Here is an 8915-nt window from a genome sequence, read left to right on the forward strand (position 1 = left end):
GGTAGGACATGGAGCCTCTTCAGAGAGCACCCTCGGAATTTTCTTTCTCTCTGCTCATCTACAGAATACAGAATTAGCCAGGTTGGAAAAGACCTCAGAGGTCACCCAGTCCAATCTATGTAGGGGGTCTATGTAGGGGTCTAACACCTTTGCTTTTGCTGTTTGTGAAATACAGAATTAACCAGGTTAGAAGGGATCACCGAGTCCAACCTATCCCCCAACATCATCACATCAACTAAACCATGGCACCAAGTGCCTCATCCAGGCTCTTTTGAAACACTTCCAATGATGGTGCTTCCACCACCTCCCTGGGCAGCACATTCCAATGGACAATCTCTCTTTCTGTGATGAACTTCTTCCTAACATCCAGCCTAAACCTTCCCTGGCACAGCTTGAGAGTGTGTCCTCTTGTTCTGTCACAAATTGCCTGGGAGAAGAGACCAACCCCCACCCGGCTACAACCTCCCTTCAGGGAGTTGTAGACAGCAATAAAGTCTCCCCTGAGCTTCCTATTCTCCAGGGTAAACACCCCCAGCTCCCTCAGTCTCTCCTCACAGGGCTGTGCTCCAGACCCCTCCCCAGCTTTCTTGCCCCTCTCTGAATGCATTTGAGCAACTCAACATCTTTCTTAAACTGAGGGGCCCAGAAGTGGACACAGGACTCAAGCACTCAAGACACAGTACTCCCTACACTCTTTCCCATTTCTGTCCTGATGCAGACCTCTTCCTGGAAACAGAAGAGTCTTGAAGACACTAAAAATCCTGCAGAGGCATTTAATTAATCTTTTTTCAATTAAGAATGAGCAAAACCTCGGAGATACATATGGGGTAAGGAGCAGCAAAAGTGCAATACTCACTCAGCCTCTAAAGCAACAGAAATTGGAACCCAGAAGGGAAACTCATCTTGCAGATGACAGAAATGGCACCCTAGAATCCCCCCTGAATATATTTATGCATTTTCATAACCCTTTATTCTCTCTTGATGGTCTCAGGCTCTACAGCTCCTATCTCAGAGCTGTTTTACATCCACTTTCAAGCAGCATGTGGGGACTAAGGAGTTTTGTTTAGCCTGATGTGAAGAGCCTGTGTGGCATCTTTCCTCTTCTGTTGTTGCTTTTCTTACCTCCAGATGTTCAACTGCCTGTGAGAGCACTCAGGGAAACTCAGGGATGCTGTATTCCAATCCTGAATGAGTTTAATTGAAAAAATAACAAGTGGTGTGTACTGTAAGGGGATTTTAAATCAACTCCCTAGCATATTCATGGTGTAATACAATGGCTTTGCTATCTAATAGGATATAACACACTGCTCCTAAATGATTTCTACTCATATCAGCATGCTGCAGGGAGTTGTGACAGAGTGTGCTACGTGCCTTTGTGGCCAAGAAGGCCAATGGGTTGTTATTAGAAGGGATGTGGTCAGTAGGTCCAGAGAGGTTTTCCTCCCTCTGTACTTTGCCCTGGTGAGGCCACATCTGGAACATTTGTGTGCAGTTCTGGGCTCCTCAGTTCAAGAAGAACTTCTCCCAGGCAACCAGCACCAGAACAAGAGGACACAGTCTCAAGCTGTGCCAGGGGAAGTTTAGGCTGGAGGTGAGGAGAAAGTTCTTCACCAAGAGAGTCATTCGTCATTGGAATGTGCTGCCCAGGGAGGTGGTGGACTCACTGTCCCTGGAAGTGCTCAAGAGGGGATTGGACGTGGCACTTGGTGCCATGGTCTAGTCATGAGGTCTGTGGTGACAGGTTGGACTCGATCTTTGAGGTCTTTTCCAACCTTAGTGATACTGTGATACTGCGAAGAACCTCAGGGAAATGCTTGAGAGAGTCCAGCACAGAGTCACAAAACGGTGAAGGGAATGGAAGATCTTCCTTGCCAGGGGAGACTGAGGGAGCTGAGGGCTCTGTAGCTTGGAGAGGAGGAGCCTGAGAGGTGACCTCATTCATGTTGATAAAGATGTGCAGGATGAGTGCCCAGGGGATAGAGCCAGGCTCTGCTGGGTGATGCCCAAGGACAGCACCAGGGGCAATGGTGGAAGTTGGGGCATAGGAGGCGCATGAGGGTGCCAGAGCCCTGGAACAGGCTGCTCAGGGGGGTTGTGGAGTCTCCCTCTATGGAGATATTCAAAAGCTGCCTGGATGTGTTCCTGTGTGATCTGCCCTGGGTGATCCTGCTCTGGCAGGGGGTTGGTCTGGATGAGCTTTTCGAGGTCCCTTCCAGCCCCTAACATTCTGTGATTCTGTGGCCATAGCTATTTGGTGATCACTTCCAGCTTATGGTCACTAATGGACGTTTTAAGGTACTGATGATAGCCCTCTGATGTTTGAAGAACCATTTGCATTCCTGAAATGATCAGCAAATCCTTTTGCTTAAATAAAAACCTAGCACAAGTCTACCACAAGGCACAAAGCCTTGGCTCATATCTCTACTGCTAAGGTGCTGCATCTAAGTCTTTCTGGTTTAGCTAGTAGAAGACCAGGTTCATCCCCAGCATCTGCCAGGCCTTTCTTGCAGCACAGAAATGTTTTCAAAGCAACAGTTATCTTATTTGATTATTAGGATACCAGAATAGCATCTAAAGAAACTCCCCCAAAGCATTTTCCCTTTGGTTTTTTTCTTTCTCAGAAGAGTATTGGAATATTGGAGCAGTGGAATGAAAAGGCAACCATTAATTGAAACTGTGCTTCGTTTACTTCAGCACTGTGGTGCAGGTTACATATTGATCTGCAGAGAGCAGTGGATTCTGTATTTATTAAGAGATGTATATATTGATATAGGTAGATGGAGATACAGATGGAGATATAGATGGAGATAGATATATATATATATAGAGAGAGATGGATGGATAGATAAATGGGTTGATAGATGGATGGATAGATAGATAGATAGATGGATTGATAGATGGATAGATAGATAGATGGATGGATAGAAAGATGGATTGATAGATGGATAGATAGATGGATGGATAGATGGATGGATGGATGGATAGATAGATAGATAGATAGATAGTTGGATTGATGGATGGATAGATGGATAGATGGATAGATAGATAGATAGATAGATAGATAGATAGATAGATAGATAGATAGTTGGATTGATGGATGGATAGATGGATAGATGGATAGATAGATAGATAGATAGATAGATAGATAGATAGATAGATAGATAGTTGGATTGATGGATGGATAGATGGATAGATGGATAGATAGATAGATAGATAGATAGATAGATAGATAGATAGATAGATAGATAGATAGATAGATGGATGGATGGATAGATAGATGGAGATATAGATGGATGGATGGATTGATAGATGGATGGATGGATGGATGGATAGCTAGATAGATAGATAGATGGATAGATAGATGGATAGATAGATAGATGGATGGATGGATAGATGATTGATAGACAGATTAGATAGATGATAGATAGATAGATAGATAGATAGATAGATAGATAGATAGATAGATTGATAGATAGATAGATAGATAGATAGGTAGACAGATAGGTAGATAGAGTATTTCTCCTTCTTGGAGCTACATGGAAGATACTTGCTCAACCTGTTCAGTTTGGAAAAGAGGAGGCTGAGGGGAGACCTCATTGCTGTCTACAACTACCTGAAAGGAGGCTGTGGAGAGGCTGCTGCTGATCTCTTCTCACAGGTAATTAGTGACAGAACAAGAGGGGAATGGCCTCAAGCTGCCACTGGATGAGGCCACATCTTGAGTATTGTGTCCAGTTTTGGGCACCGCGATACAAGGGAGATGTGAAGGTGTTGGAGCCAGTACAGAGGAGGGCAAGGAAGCTGGGAAGGGCCTGAAGAATTAATCTGATGGAGAGCAACTGAAGGAGCTGGGGATGGTTAGTGTGGAAAAGAGGAGGCTGAGGACAGACCTCACTGCTCTCTACAGCTACCTGAAAGGAGGTTGTGGAGAGGCTGCTGCTGGTGTCTTCGCACAGGGAATTAGTGATAGAACAAGAGGGAATGGCCTCAAGCTGCAGCTGTAGACTGGACATTAGGAAACATTTTTTCATGTAAAGAGTGGTCAGGGATTGGAATGTGCTGCCCAGGGAGGTGGTGGAGTCCCCAAGCCTGGCTGTGTTTCAAGGTGGTTTGGATGTGGTGTTTAGGGGTGAGCCTTGTAGAGCAGGGTTCTGGGTTGGACTTGGTGACCCTGAGGGTCTTTTCCAACCTGAATGTTTCTGTGATTCTGTGATTTTGAAAATAGGAGGGAAATAAAATGGGGGAAAAAAAAACCCAACCAAATGATTGGAGATGCTGGAGGAGTTCCAATAACTCAGCTTTGGAATGGACGTAGTATTCTGGCTGGAGATGAGATGTGCTCTCACTTCCAGCACTGGGAGTCTCTTTTTGTTGTTGTTGTTTGTTTGGTTTGGGCTTTTTGTTTTGTTTGTTTTCTGCCTTCTGTAATTCCAGTCCTTAAGTTAAAAACTACTCTTTGAGACCTAGTGAAAGGAGCCTGTTGGCTTTGGCTACCAGCATCTGCAGCTCAGCCTTTCTTTCCCATTCACAAGGACTTGTCCTTCTTCAAGTTGACTCCTACTCAGCACTCTCACTTCAGCTGCTGCAGCCCATTTCTGTGCAAAGCTTTTTTTTTGGGGGCAGAAGTTTTTCAACAGATAGCTTTACAGTCCCAAAGAGCTTTGAGAGGCTTTGTTGTGTTGTTGCAAGCATTTAGTTTTCAGTTTCCAGTTGCATCCAGGTAAAACATTTGCACATTTCTCTGGCAACAAACATCTCGGAGTTCTCAAGCAGTCTCTGGATGTTTCACAGTGTTACAGCTTTGCTTAACTCCATAGAAATTCAGTCAGGGGGCTGGAAGAAGTTTATTTATGTTTATTTTTTCCCTTAGAGACTGAGGAAGTAACTAAGTAACAGAGGTAAGTTTATTTCATTTCATTGCTCCTGCAGGTTTCTATCTAGTTTAGGAACACTTTAAGTGAGCCAATGGGATCCTGGGGGGCAGCAAGAGAAGCGTGGCCAGCAGGGCTGGGGAGGTTCTGCTCCCCCTCTGCTCTGCCCTGCTGAGACCACAGCTGCAATCCTGTGTCCAGTTTTGAGCTCCCCAGGTCAAGAGAGACAGAGACCTGCTGGGGAGAGTCCAAGGGAGAGCCAGGAGGATGCTTAGGGGACTTGAGCATCTCCCCTGTGGAGAGAGACTGAGAGCCCTGGGGCTGTTTAGTCTGGAGGAGAGAAGGCTGAGAGGCATCTGATCAATGTCTATCAATAGCTGAGAGGTAGGTGTCAAGTGGAGAGGGGCAAGCTCTTTGTGGTGGTGCACAGGAATAAGACAAGGAACAACAGGTACAAGCTTGAACACAGACAGCAAAACTCTCTTTTCTTTTAACATCCTACCACACTGTGTCCTGTTCTGAACCCCCAGTTACAAAAAGGATCTGAAGGTGCTGGAAGGTGTCCAGAGAAGGGCCATGAGGATGAGCAGAGGGCTGGAGCTGCTCTGCTCTGAGGACAGACTGAGGGAGTTGGGGCTGTTGAGTCTGGAGAAGAGAAGGCTCCCAGGAGACCTAATTGTGGCCTTCCAGTATCTGAAGGGGGCTACAAGAAAGCTGGGGAGGGACTTCTGAGGGTGTCAGGGAGTGATAGGACTGGGGGGAATGGAGCAAAACTAGAAATGGAGAGATTGAGATTGGATGTTAGGAAGAAGTTGCTCCCCAGGAGGGTGGTGAGAGCCTGGCACAGGTTGCCCAGGAGATGGTGGAAGCCTCATGCCTGGAGGATTTTGCATCCAGGCTGGATGTGGCTGTGAGCAACCTGCTGTGGTGTGAGGTGTCCCTGCCCATGGTAAGGGGGTTGGAACTGGCTGAGCCTTGAAATCCCTTCCAACCCTGACAATTCTATGATTCTATGATTTACTGTGCTCTGCTTTTTCCCTTTTATTCTTCAAACTATGCAAAGTAACCTTTGCTGCAGGATTTTCTTCTACAGACCACTTGTCATCTGCTCAGGCACTAGTCCATGTTGCCTGAGCATGGAAGTTTATTAGTTCCCTTGGGTGAAAAATATGTTTTGGCTTCTACAGGATGAAAGAATAGGTCCTAGCTGGATGTTTGTTTGCTTTGGGTAACTCAAGGCTTGGGCTGCTCTTGCTCATCCTAACAATAGGATGTTTGTAACCATGATGTTTCCACAGTATATGGCTGAGCTCTGGCTGCTGCTGTGTGCTTGTCACAAAGCAGCTGAACAAACTTGCCAGCCCCAGGGAAGTGACCAAAGGTAGCAGGAGCTTGTTTTAGTTCACTGTGTCTTTCTGATTGCTAAAGCACTCAGATAAAGCTCAATATTTTCCAAAGTACATGCTGACCACTTATGAAAATGTGACCATAGGATCCCAGGATGTTAGGGGTTGGAAGGGACCTCCAAAGATCATTGAGTCCAACCCCCCTGCCAGAGCAGGATGAGAAAATCCAGCACAGGTCACACAGGAACACATCCAGATGGGGCTGGAAAATCTCCAGAGAAGAAGACTCCACAACCTCTCTGGGCAGCCTGCTCCAGTGCTCTGGGACCCTCACAGTGAAGAAGTTCCTCCTCATGCTGAGGTGGAACCTCCTGTGCTGGAGTTTATATCCATTGCTCCTTGCCCTATGCCAGGGAGCAAGTGAGCAGAGCCTGTCCCCTCCCTCCTGACACTCAGCCCTCAGATATTTATAAACATTTACCAAATCCCCTCTCAGTTTTCTCTTTTCCAGACTAAACAGCCCCAGGTCTCTCAGCCTCTCCTCACCAGGCAGTGCTCCAGTCCCCTAATCATCCTTGCAGCCTCCCCTTGGAATCTCTCCAGCAGATCCCTGTCCCTCCTGAACTGGAGAGCCCAGAACTAGATGCAATATTTCAGGTGAGGTTTCAGCAGGGCAGAGTAGAGGGGGAGGAGAACCTCCCTGGCTCTGCTGGCCACACTCCTCTGAATGCCCCCCAGGACCCCATTGGCCTTCTTGGCCCCCAGGGCACATTGCTGTCCCATGCAGAACTTGTTCTCCACCAGCACTCCCAGGTGCTTCTCCCCAGGGCTGCTCTCCAGCAGCTCCCCTCCCAGCCTGTCCTGCTGCAGGTTATTATTGCTTCCCAGGGGCAGGACTCTGCTCTCATCCTTGTAGAACCTCATCTGGTTCCTCTCTGCCCAGCTCTCAGTCTGTCCAAGTCTCTGAGTGGCCTCACAGCCCTCAGCTGTCTCAGCCAAGCCTCCCAGTTTGGTATCATCAGCAAACCTGCTGAGCAGACTTTCTGTCCCCTCCTCAGACCCCGAAGTCCATCCTTCTGTGCTACTAGTGAAAATCCAGCCACTGGTTTGAAGTTGCTCCTGTGCTTCATTTTTAGGGCTACTTAGAGATGTGCTACATACAGTGCAGTGCAAAGGATTCTAGAAGGTCTCAGACAGGGAATGTTTGTATCTGAAAATTAGGCTGCTCAGCTCAGCTTCTTGGAGAGGTGGATAGATTGCTTCAGGCAGCCACGTTTGAGAAGCTTGCCCTACTTCTCTCTGTTTGGAAACACCAGCGTGAAAAATGACCTCTGTAAGGTAGCTGAGCAAGTTTCAGGCTTGTGTGCTGCTCAATATACAACAGAATACAGAATTAACCAGGTTGGAGAAGACCTCAGAGATCATCAAGTCCAACCTATCACCCAACACCATCTAATCAACTAAACCATGGCACCAAGTGCCTCATCTGGGCTCTTTTGAAACACTTCCAGTGATGGTGACTCCACCACCTCCCTGGGCAGCACATCCCAATGGCCAATCTCTCTTGCTGGGAAGAATTTCTTCCTAACACCCAGCCTAAACCTCCCCTGGTGCAGCTTCAGACTGTGTCCCCCTGTTCTGTTGGTGGTTTTCTGGGAGAAGAGACCAACCCCCACCTGGCTGCAACCTCCCTTCAGGTAGCTGTAGACAGCAAGAAGGTCTCCCCTGAGCCTCCTCTTCTCCAGGCTAAGCAACCCCAGCTCCCTCAGCCTCTCCTCACAGGGCTGTGCTCCAAATCCCTCCCCAGCTTTGTTGTCCTTCTCTGGACATGTTTGAGCAACTCAACATCTTTCTCAAATTGAGGGTCCCAGAACTGGACTCCAGGTGTGTCCTAACCAGTGCTGAGCACAGGGCAGAATGACTTCCCTGCTCCTGCTGGCCACACTATTCCTGATCCAGGCCAGGATGCCATTGACATTCTTGGCCACCTGGGCACACAATCAACCTTTTGGTATGGCTGTTACAAGGATTTTGGTTGTTATAAGGACCAGGGGACTGGAACACCTCTCCTACAAAGACAGGCTGAGGGAGCTGGGGTTGTCCAGCCTGGAGAGGAGAGGCTCAGGGGAGGTCTGATAGCAGCCTGCCAGTACCTGAAGTGGGCTACAAGAAGGCTGCATAGGGACAGTCTGCAAAGGCCTGCAGGGACAGGACAAGGGACAATGATTTGAAATGAGAGAAGAGATTCAGACTGAATGTTAGGAACAAGTTCTGAACCATCAGGGTGGTGGAAGACTGGAATAGGTTGTCCTGGGAGGTAGTTGAGCACCCATCCCTGGAGCTATTGCAGGTCAGGCTGGACAAGGCTGTGAATAACCTGATCTAGTGGAGGATGTCTCTGCTGACTGCAGAGGGGTCGGAGTAGATGACCTTTGGAGGTCCCTTCCAACCCAGACCGTTCTAAGTTTTCTGTATCTGGTGGTGTGCATGGGACAGATGCTTCCTTCTGCAGTGGTCAGGAGCTGTCCTTGATGATTGCTCCTGCTGGGAGCAAAGGAAGGCAGGTGGCTTGCTTGCCACCCTGCCCAGCTGCATATGGGGAAGCACATGCAAGAGCTTTTCATGCCTCTTTTGCTTGTGTTTAACTAGGAGACCTCTGAGGGATTTGGGCTTGTAAATCAACTGCTGTGGAGACTCT

Source organism: Melanerpes formicivorus, unplaced genomic scaffold (assembly GCF_026170545.1).
Source record: "Melanerpes formicivorus ecotype bairdi unplaced genomic scaffold, bMelFor1.0.p_v2 SCAF_68, whole genome shotgun sequence".
Classification (NCBI taxonomy): domain Eukaryota; kingdom Metazoa; phylum Chordata; class Aves; order Piciformes; family Picidae; genus Melanerpes; species Melanerpes formicivorus.